Source organism: Caretta caretta, chromosome 20 (genome assembly GCF_965140235.1).
Source record: "Caretta caretta isolate rCarCar2 chromosome 20, rCarCar1.hap1, whole genome shotgun sequence".
Classification (NCBI taxonomy): Eukaryota; Metazoa; Chordata; order Testudines; family Cheloniidae; genus Caretta; species Caretta caretta.
This window is the reverse complement of record NC_134225.1, coordinates 1,739,386-1,750,271: the sequence shown is the minus strand read 5'-3', so window position 1 is coordinate 1,750,271 and position 10,886 is coordinate 1,739,386. Positions and strand designations below refer to the sequence as shown.

Sequence of the window (10,886 nt, the reverse complement as noted above, 5' to 3'; positions counted from 1 at the left end):
GTGGTGCCACAAAAGTGCCACAACTCCCTTTCAAACCCCACGGGGAAACTGAGGCACAGTGAGAGGAAGTGATTTGCCCAAGTGAGTCACTGGCAGAGTTGGGACTAGAGCCTAGAATGCAGGTGGCCAGTCTTCTGCTCTACCCACTGCACAGCCTTGCTCCCAAAAGAAGACAGCTCTGGTTTTGCGTTGCTATTGTGAACTATAGTTTTCAAGGCATTTAGCTCCACCCCGAAAGCTCCTTTGGGTTAAAGAGAGGCCGGTGGAGACCCTGCCTTTCCCGGAGCCCCAACCGTGTGAACAGCCGCCTTGGCGAACAATAGTTGTCAAGTACAGGAGCCTTTCCCAGTGTGGTTGTTGCTGATATGGCTGTTGCGTGGTTTCACAGTCTGCCATGGAGCAAGATACATTTAACACCTATGCTGGCCAAAACCATGCACTCGGTGACCCACAGATAGGTCTCTCTGGGGATAGCTAGCTAGATAAGCACTGGACGGTTTTTCAGGAGGAACAGGAACGCAGGAACTGCCATACTAGACCAGAATAACATATACTGATTTTAAAGATAAGCATAAGAATGATTAAAACACACTGCAAGTTAACGGCTTGTCAGATGCATTGGTTGATATCTGTTTAGTAATTGGGAAATAGTCAGATCTCATTACCGTTATTTATTATTCATAGGAATACTTTTCCGGGGGTTTCCAAATGCGATGTGTTTTTTTACCCTGCATCCAGTGGTGACGAGCCTTTTGGTTTAGACTCAGCAACAAAGGAATCGCTTTTGCTTCTCAAATTGTGTGAAGAAACATGTGCCCCCCTTGGCTGAGGCCTGCCGGCCAAGTGACCAGCTCAGGCCTGATCCAGCCCCATCGGGGGCTTTCTATTGACTTCAGTGGGATTTGGAGCAGGAAGGGCTGGCAAAAGCTGAATCTGAGCCCTGGGCAATAGCACGATCCGCTGCATGCACAGAAACCACAGCCTCACACACGCGCCTCTCTGATTGCAACGCATCCACCTCCATGTACACACAGCCGGTACACGCACACACAGGTTCAACACCCCTGCTAAGCAGAGCAAAGGTGCAAAGGGTCCCATCTGCCTTTGCTGTGACAGGCATGTTTAAAGGATACAAAGGGCTTGACTCATTCTGCTGAGATCCACCAATGGGCTGCTGGCCCAGCTGCTGCAGCCCCGCCCCAAGCTGCTGGGGCACAAAGCAGCTTCCTTCCCCGAAGCCTTTCTTATTGTAGACATGCATTTCCTCCCCATAGTTCCCCTCCTTCATCTCCTTCTGCATTGATTCACTGTGGGAGAATTGTTCCATTCTGCACCATTTCATTAGCTCAGAGGGCCGGGGCAGCTGCCAGCAGAACTAACCCGGCTAAGTGCAATTTACAGGAGTCCTGTTCCCCATTCTTCTCCTGCCCCCCGTTAGCCCTGACCCATGCTGCTCCTTTCCCCTCACTAAGCTGTGGCTTTTCCTGCCGTGTCTTCAGGCTGCATATGAGCAGGGTGGGGATGATCTGGCTAAGCCTTCGTGCAGAGTGACAGTCCTTCTATTGCCCTGCTAGCCAAGGATCCCGAAGCACTTCACCCTCCCCACCGCAGGGCAGGCAGGAGGTTTACTCCCATTTCACAGAAGGCAAAACAGAGGCATGATGTTACCCAGCAAGCCAGGGCTGGGAGTGGGACCCAGGAGTTCATAGAATCATAGAATATCAGGGTTGGAAGAGACCTCAGGAGGTCATCTAGTCCAACCCCCTGCTCAAAGCAGGACCAACCCCAACTAAATCAGAGTTCCTGACTCTGTGCCTCACGCTCTGGCCAAGGCCCCTCCGTATCAGGGGACTGCAGCCTGCCCTAGCTTGGGTGGTCTAACAGGTCTTTGCCATCTCTGTGTGGGTAGGAAGGAGGTGGCCTAGTAGGATGGGCATTGGCCTGGCCTGGGAGTCAAGGGGGTGCCATTCCTTGCTGAGTTCTGTCAAGTGCCTCAGCTCCCCAGGGGGGACGATCCTTCCCGGACTCAGGATAAAAATCCACCAGTGAGGCATGCAGGTAATACTGTGACGAAGGCCATACGAGTGCCAAGATAGCCGGGTCCTCAGGTCCCATCTACACTGCAAGAAATCACCAGGTTTAAACCCAGGTGGGGTTCAGCTATGTTCTAACTTGAATTTTCCCCGGCTAGGTGGACAGGCACAGACCACATTATAAACATGCTGGGGAGGGGGATCGGGGTTCTGATGGTTCCGGTACATGGTTAGGGCACGTTTAATTGCTTTTTTCCTGTCCACACAAGCGGGAGAGGGTAGGAGGGGAATCCAAACACATAGGGACACCAGCTGGGCCACAAACGAGTTCCACACGGGTTTAAACACGGTGTGTTTTGTGAGTCTCTGCTGGCATCCCGAGCAGCTGCTCTGCCCCCTGAGGCCCACACAGATGCGCTGCTCCCCATCCCCCACCTACATCTCTCCGACGTTTGCTTTCTGGCTGGGACGCCGCGGGGGTGTCTGTCCTGGGGTTCATCACAGAGGCTGCTTACATCTGGCTGGAACGTGTTTGAGAGACAGGAACATTGGCCCAGCCGTGGGGTCCTGGATCCGGCAGCTGGAAAATCTGATGCTCTTGAAGCTGCACATCTGGATGTGGGAAAACAAGAGAGAGAGGAATTGCCGAGCTGGAGTTTGTGGAAGGCCCTGCCCTCCGCCAGGGCCGCTGCACAGAAGGGAGCCCGGACAATCTCTGCATTGGGCTTTAATATGCGGGTGGTGGTGGGATTCGTTCGTCCCTTGAAGGCTGAGCCAGCCTGGTCCATGCTCCTGGACCTGCAGCCAGGGGCGCCCGCCTCCCCTGGGCCAGGGGCGATTGGCCCTGCTCGTACCCATGGGAGAACAAGCTTGTCTGTGCTCTCTGCAGGGTCCGGATGGAGAGATGATACCTCCACCCCCACAAGGAATCAGGACACCTCCCTATCTATTGTGGCTGAGCCTGGGCACCTCCTGGTTCCCACCTCTCCATTTTACTTCCCTGCCCATTTAGCAGGAACCTGCCTCCATCCACCGTTCCTGTCACTGCCTCCCCAAACTGACCAGTTCTGGAGACATTCTGTCCCGCATCCTTCTCCACCAGGGCCGGGGGATCCTCCCTTGTTCTGGGAGGGAGTCCCCCTGCGTTTCCAAGGGGCACCTGAGTGCTGGACCCACAGTTACACCCTTGCCACACCAAGCTCTTGGTACTTGCTGGGTGGGCCTGGGATTTGGGGGGTGTTTGCAGAGGGAGCTCAAGGAATAGCAGTGGGAGGAGCCCCATGAAACAGGAGGAAGCTGGGAGGGGGGGAGGTTCCCTCCTACCCTGTTATTTGTTTTGTTTTTTATTTATTTTAAATGTTTTCAGTCAGCCAAACAAAGAAAATCGCTGCGTTTGCAGACCAAGAAAGCAGGCGGCTGGGACAGTGCCGGGCACACACCAGCGTCATGCAGTGGGGGTGCAAGATGGGGCTAAGGACTAGGCCCATGGGCAAGGGCTTTGGGTCTCTTTGCTGAGAGACAAGGAAGCGGGAGGGTGTCAACCGCCAGCCCTCCCCAGAAAGCGACAAGTGAGACAAGGGTGGGGGGAAGAGCTGGATGCCGCTGAGGGGGTTTGAGCTGCAGGTTTGCTCTCCCGCGAGCCACCCAGCCAGGGTTGGTGCTGGATGCAAAGGAGCCGCCCCGGGGGGATGCAGCATGCATGCAGATGGGTGTCCTCGCTGCACTGCGCAGAGCTTATCAGAGAACCCCCCTTGGGGAGAAGGGAGCTGACAGTTTAGTGCATGCAGGTGGCCGGGATCTTCCCACCAGAGCTAGGAGCTCTCCTGGGTCTGGACATCTGCATTGGTAGGTGGTTTAAGAGACTAAAAGACACAAAGGATTTTTCTGAGGAGCCCAAACCTCAGCCCAAGCTCCAGACACCTGGGAAGCGGAAAGCTGGGTCCCGCTCTCTAATGGAACAAACAAGAACCTTAGACCCTGATCCAAATTTGCTGGCCTGGGCCCCTCTCTGTGCACACTGCTCTGGCTCCTGGCTCAGCAGATTCCCCCCAGGGAATAATCCAGGAGAAGGGGAAGGTGGCGGTTGGCCGGTTGGAGCCACCAAGACTGGGGATCTCTGCTCCCTGTCTCACCCCATCAGCACGGCCCTGGGGAGGGGCAGCGGCACCCACAGCTGTCCGAACTTTGCACACCGCGCTCAGCAGTGCCAGGGCAGGGCCGCCCCGAGAGGGGGGCAAAAGGGGCAGTTTGCCCGGGGCCCCTGTGGGAGGGCACCCAAACTGGGCGGCATTACGACCTGGCACACTGGGTTGCCACACGACTGGCTGCCATTTAGCCCATGGCGGAGGGGAAGCCGGGTCAGACTGGAGGGGCGCGGTGCTACGTTCAAGGGAGAGCTGCGCGTACCCCATGGAAAAGTTCTGGGGTGCAAGGACTCAGGGAACACGGGCACTTAATCCGAATCCTGAGTGATTAGGGCACTTAATCCGAATCCTGATCTTAATCCGAATCCTGAGTGCCGCTCGATCTGTCTTCCCCCATGAAAAGGCGGGAGAGGGGAAGATCCCCCACTGCCACGTAACCAATGCAGCCACCACCGCTCTCTATCCCCCAAAGCCGGCCGTAGGGCTCCTGGCCAGCCCCAGCCGCACAGAGCAGGCTTTCCCAGCCACTTGCCCCATCTCTGTCCCGCAGTACCAGGAGCTCAGTTCTGGGGGTCGTTTGGTGAGGCTGGTACCTGCTGGGAGCCGACAGAGACACGCACGCCCTGCCTCATGTAACCCCGGGCCACCCTGCAGCCAGGGATCCCGCTAGCCTGGGGCCAGATTGAAGCCAGCAACCGAGGGTGAAAGGCTCTGTACCCCAGTCCAGCCCTGAGCCAGCCAGACCCCACTTCCCCAGCGCCGGTGGGACCAGCGCTAACTGGTGCATTGCACCGGGTCTGCGAGTGGCACTGAGGAGGAACTGCTGGGGTTTGGGGCTCCCCTACACCGACAGCAGCCTGTCCTTGCTGTGTAACTCCCCTGCACTGTTTGTGTGTTCGCTGCAGGGCGGTTGTGGGGGTAACAGGCTCCGAACGGCCCTGGACGCTTTCCTCAGACGGGTTTTATCTTTGCCCCTCTGGCGCTGACCCTGCGCCTGCAAACACAGCCGGGGAGGCCAGGCAACAGTCGCTAGGGAGCTGCTGGTTGCTACCAACAATACACAAAATGCAGCCGGAAAGGAAGCTTGTTCTGTCTCGTGGAGATGTTGGGCCCAGGGGACTGTCCAGGGGACACGGCGGGGTCGGGGGAACCATCCAGGGGACACGGCGGGGCCGGGGAAACGTCCAGGGGGCACGGCGGGGCCGGGGGAACGTCCAGGGGGCACGGCGGGGCCGGGGGAACGTCCAGGGGGCACGGCGGGGCCGGGGGAACGTCCAGGGGGCACGGCGGGGCCGGGGGAACGTCCAGGGGGCACGGCGGTGCTGGGGGAACCATCCAGGGGACACATGGGTTCTTCCATGTTCCTCCTCCTCAGGATACAAGTCGAAGGTTCCCAGTGGTCCCCCCCATGCTTCTCTCTGGGGCCCAGGAGGCTGCCTGTACAGCTCAGTCTCTTTCAGAGGCCAGGGGCCCCGTCCGCCCTCTCCAGCTCGGAGAGCCCAGAGGAAGGAGGTTGGGGAAAGAGAGAGGGCCACGGAGCCAGTCGTCTCTGCTCTACAGATCTGGCATGGTCGGGAGAAGCCGGAGGCCCCAGTGCCAGAGCATCGGGTGCTTCTGTTCTGCAAGGCCAAAGGCGAGGAAAGCAGCGAGGCACGGGCTCAGGAGAACGGCAAGTGCTCCCCACGGGACACAAGAGAAGACACTTCTCCGGGACTCTAACAACGCTTTGGAGAGGCGCTCCGAGGGCCTGGAACCCGGGGGGGCCCCGGATCCAGTGCCAGATGGGAGAGTCAGAGCTGCCTCCTGGTCGTGGGTATCGCTCCAGGCCAAGGCCAACAGAACAGCTCGTCCCTGGCTGCTCCAGTCAATGAGATTAGAAACTCCCATTCTTCCTTTATCCCCAGCAAAGGTACAAGCCAGACTGCCCTTGTCTTGTTCAGCCTACCTTGGGAGGCTCCCTCCCCCAGCAGGGAAAGGGGGTTCAGTCCCCATGGCTCATTCAGCCCTGGCCTCTCTGCTGAGACTGCCAGCAAAGGGGCTGGTCACTGCTAGCTGAGATGTGGACAGCTGACCAACGGGAGCTGGACTGAGATCCACCAAACTCACTGCACACAGGCCATTGCTCGAGTCACTGCTGACCTGCCACGAGGACTGGGGTTGTGCGTGCGTGCGTGCATGTGAGCCAGTGTGTGTGTGCTGGTGTGTGTGTGTAAAAGTGGCTGTGCAGATGGGCTGGAGAGCTGTGAGTATAACTGGGCCTTTATTTCTGAGTGTGGCTTTGTCTGGGTGTCATGATGGGCATCTGTCTGTCTGTCTATGCCTCAGATGGGTCTCTAACGTCCCAGCTGTGACGAAGTGGGACTGTTCTTAATGTTTCCTCTGAATAGTGTGTGTGCCTCAGTTTCCCCTAGGCAGTTCTTAAGTATCTAGGGGGTGGGATAAGGGTGTATGGTCCTTGCAGAGCCTGGAGGGCAGGTGTGTGCAGGGGTCTGGACACAAAGAAGGGCCGATACCCTGTTTCCTGGCAACTGATGGCCTAGGCCCTTCCCCCCTGCAAGGTGAGAGCTAAAGGGTTGGAGAACAAAGGAATCAGGTGACCTCCTGGCCCGGGAAAGGAACAAAGCCCAGAGGAGGAGGGGCTGGAGGGAGTTTCAGTTTGGGGCTGGCCGGGGATGAGGAGTGAAGGGCAGACGTGGTTGTCTGGCTCACTGCCCCCCAAAATGGACCCGGCTGAGGGGTCCTGTTCTCTGCACCCACAAGCTCTGTGTTAGACCATGTTCCTGTCATCTAATAAACCTCTGTTTTACTGGCTGGCTGAGAGTCCCGTCTGACTGTGAAGTTGGGGTGCAGGACCCTCTGGCTGCCCCAGGACCCCGCCTGGGCGGACTGGCTGTGGGAAGCGCACGGAGGGGCAGAGGATGCTGAAGGCTCCGAGGTCAGACTCAGGAAGGTGGAGCCGGGTGAGCTGTGTGTCCTGCAGACAGGCTGCTCCCCGAGAGGAGACTTCCCCAGAGTCCTGCCTGGCTTCCTGGGGAGCAGTTCCCGAGCATCGCCTGGGGACCCCGTGACACCAGCGTTCCCGGACAGAAACAGCGCTACCATCTCAGACCGGAGCTGTGCTACCCCTGGAAGACCCACTCCTGGCTCTGGCTGGCGTTCGAATGACATCAGTCCCACGGAGCTTGCTTGGTCGGAATGTGGGTGCCATGGACCCCGCACTCGGCTCTCCACTGCAGCAGCCTGGATTCATCTCCTTCCTCCTCCTCCAGGCCTCTCGGCTTTAGCTCCTGAGACACCAGCATGCAGGAGAAATGCAGCCTCAGCTCTCTCTGATGGGGGTGGGGCTGAGAAAGGGACCAGGCCCAGGAAAGTGTCTTGAGAAATAATGTGACACCCCCTCCCCCCCCCGCCAAGAAAAGAAACCCCCTGGATCTGGCCTTTCTTATTAACATCTGAATGTCAGCCAGCCAGGGGGGACAATAGCGTTGGGGGGGGGGCCCTCCCTGTTTCCCCAGCTGTCTCACTGTCTCTCTTTTCTATTCTCCTCCCTCCCTATCCCCTCTCCTCTCTCTCCCCCTCCCAGGACAGCTTTCCTGGGGCCCAGTCATATGACTTGCTAGGTGATAAAGGGAGACCAGATGCCACCAGGGATTCCTGTTCCGTCTCCTAGCAACTGAACAACCCGTTGCCTAGCAGCAGATGAGCAGGGCTCTGTCTTACATACCTAATTAGACAGCAAGCATCTCTGGGGCTCCTGTCTCCTTGGGATGGAGCCATCGATTTTATTCCACAGCACACTGGACCCGCTCCTGGGGACACTTCATTGATTTCTCTGCTGCACCCATAGAGCCTTTACCTCTTCCTGTAATCACAGCCCGCTGCCCTTCCCCAGCACCTTCCACCCAGGATCTGAAGATGCTTCACAGACTTCAATGAATCCAGTCTCACAGCTCCCCTGTTAAAGGAATGAGTGGTATAAATGCCACATTACAGATGGGGAAACCGAGGCACAAAGTAATGAGGCGATTCACAGAAAGTCACCGTGCGGGGCTGAGGACAGAGCCCAGGAGTCCCAGCTCTTTGCTGTAACCACTAGTCCTTCCTTCCTCCTAGTGCACGGAAAGGAACCTGGGAGTCCTGATGCCCAGACCCCTGCTCTAACTCTCACCTGAAAGATGGCACTGTGGGCCGTAGCACAGCACCCCCTAAACTGCCATGGGGATGAAGCCGTGCCAGCTGCCTTGCGTGAGGCTGGCGCGGGGCCGGATCTTGTGGGGAGGGTTCTGAGTGTGCTGAGATACAGTGCCATCCAGCCCTATGTGGGTGGTGCCCCGTGCCCCCAAAGAGACACACACACACACCCCGGGACACACAGCACTGCTGGAAAAGTCACAGTGCAGCACTACAGAGATACGAACCCGGGCAGAGCGTGGCCTGTTCTGAAAGGGAAGCTGGGCATGGCGGGTGGACAGCAGGGCATTCCAGCTTTCCATGAAAGGCGCTAAGAGCCGGCTGTCTGCTCCAGCCTCAAAACCCTGGTTAGCCCACACCTGACCCACCCTTGGCTTCTATTTCCAGCCGCTGTGCTCTGCCCTGGCCTGATCCTAAGCAGGGATAAGCAGCGTGGTGCTGCTCGAGCTCATGTGAGAGCAGATGGTTTGGGGAGGGGGCAGGAGAGAGCAGCACTGAGGGCACACAGGGGCCGAGCACCTGGCCTCCTCACCCAGCAGGAGTAGGGCAAGTTGCTCCTGAAACCCAGGCTGAAAGCGTGGGGCCGGATTCCTCAGCTGGCTTCGGCGGGTGACCTCAGGGAGGAGCGCGGCCTGCGGTTTCTTACTGTTTCCTCCGACCAGAAGAAAATGATGCAGGGACTGAAACACAAGCTCCAAGGACGGAACACTGGAAAGAGGGGAGGAGTAGCCACTGTCGCGACGGCCCAGTCGGCTTCCTTGGACATTTCATGGCCAGCGTTAATTTAGGCAAGTTCTGCCTCTGTGCTGAGCTTGCAGCGGACTGTCTGGCAGCCCAGCTCCTGCCACAACCAGGCTGCCAAGGAGCCAGGACAGGAGAGAGGAACCAGGCAGCTGTATAGAAGCGTGGAGAGCTGGGGGGTTGCTGGGAGATGGAGGGAACTGCATGTTGAAATGCACTTGATTGTTTCCTACCTAGATTTTTCCCAAATAGGGGATGATCTGGGATCATAATGCTTTGCCCTTACAGAGCACCTTCCACCCCAGGTCTTAAAGTGCATTGCAGACATTAAAGAATTAACCCTCACAGCCCTCTGGGAAGTGGGTCTTTATATTACCCACCATTGTGCAGCTGGAGAAATGGAGGTTCAGATGGGCTCGTTAACTTGCCCCAGGTGACACCACTGTGCCTCGCACAGGGAACAGAGCCCAGGCCTCTTGATCCTCAGTTCTATGCCTTAATCAATGGCATAGAACTCCCACCCTCAATACAGCCACCCTGTTCCCCCCACCTGCCCCGCCCCACCTCTCTGGATCATAAAGGTAGGTTACCGTCATTGGTGTAACTGCCCCCGTGCAAACCCCTAGTGTAGACGGGGGCTTGCTATTTTCACTGGTGCCACTACAACAATAGCTGGAACCAGGGCAGATTCCTGACAGGTGTAAATTGACACATGCCGAGGATCTGCCCCCAGGTGTACCTAAGGCCATAGATTAGAGTAAAATAGAAGGAAGCCAGGGAGGAAAAGAAAAGGCAAAAGACATTTCCTGTGCTCCATCCCGTAAGCATGGAACTGCTTGTGGTGAGTGTTCGAATGGCGGATTATGTTTCAGCCGTGGATCTTCCAGTCACTAATGCGCCGCAAAGCCCATTTACAAACCGGAGCAAAAAGACCCTGAGAACTTGACAAGTCCCCACAGGGAATTGAATTTCCTGGACTTTCCTCTTCTCATGCTGCTTGGATGAGACACATCTCCAGGAAGCAGCATGTTCTACCATAAACTACTGTCAGTGTAAAGGCAAATGTAGCATTTTGCTGTGTCCTGGGGTTTAGCTAGGAGTCCTGACAGCTCTCCACGCAGAGCACGGGCTGGAGCCAAGGGCAGGGTGTTGTTTCCATTTGTTTCACTACAACACGGTTGGAGATTTATAGGTTTCTGTGGGTGGAGATGAACTTGATGAAAAAGCCCAGCTCTGACCATGGCCAAATTCTGAAACCGGATACGGACCCTTTCCCTGGGCTGCATCCTCAACTGGTGTAAATCAGTGCAGCTCCATTGAAGTTAATTTGCACCCGCTGAGGAGTTGGCCCTCTGGTCCTCAATGAGCCCAGAAGTTCCTTTGTTCAGCTGTGCCTCTGCAATCCTGGATTCTTCTCCTCACTGTATTTTCCACTGAATGCATCCGATGAAGTGAGCTGTAGCTCACGAAAGCTCATGCTCCAATAAATTGGTTAGTCTCTAAGGGGCCACAAGTCCTCCTTTTCTTTTTGCGAATACAGACTAACACAGCTGCTACCCTGAAACCTGGATTCTTCTTGTATCTCATCAGCCCCCTGGGGAATGTAGGGAACCAGCCTGCTCGGCAGGAAGGCGGATTGGGTCTAGGAGGTCTTTGTCCTTTATTATCCAGGTACAGTCTATGTGTGCTGCCATGGTGCAGATCTTGACCATTCGTGGGGGCCAGTTCTCCTTGGGGTTGGGACCAATATTCACTGGGATGTTATTGCCCCAAAATA

The 10,886-nt window shown here is 56.7% G+C and overlaps 1 long non-coding RNA gene across 2 annotated transcripts; it reads right to left on the bottom strand.

Annotated features, from left to right (window-relative positions):
• Positions 1-656: 656 nt before the first annotated feature.
• Positions 657-9,655, bottom strand: LOC125627485 (uncharacterized). 2 transcript variants are annotated; one of them, XR_007354036.2, is made up of 4 exons: positions 8,901-9,655; positions 7,902-8,132; positions 7,316-7,464; positions 657-2,645 (listed from the first exon to the last, which is right to left on the bottom strand). It is a non-coding gene; the product is annotated as an uncharacterized LOC125627485 (long non-coding RNA). The 2 variants fall into 2 exon arrangements; XR_007354035.2 differs by lacking the exon at positions 7,316-7,464 and having other exon boundaries at positions 8,901-9,648.
• Between the last annotated feature and the right edge of the window lie 1,231 nt (positions 9,656-10,886).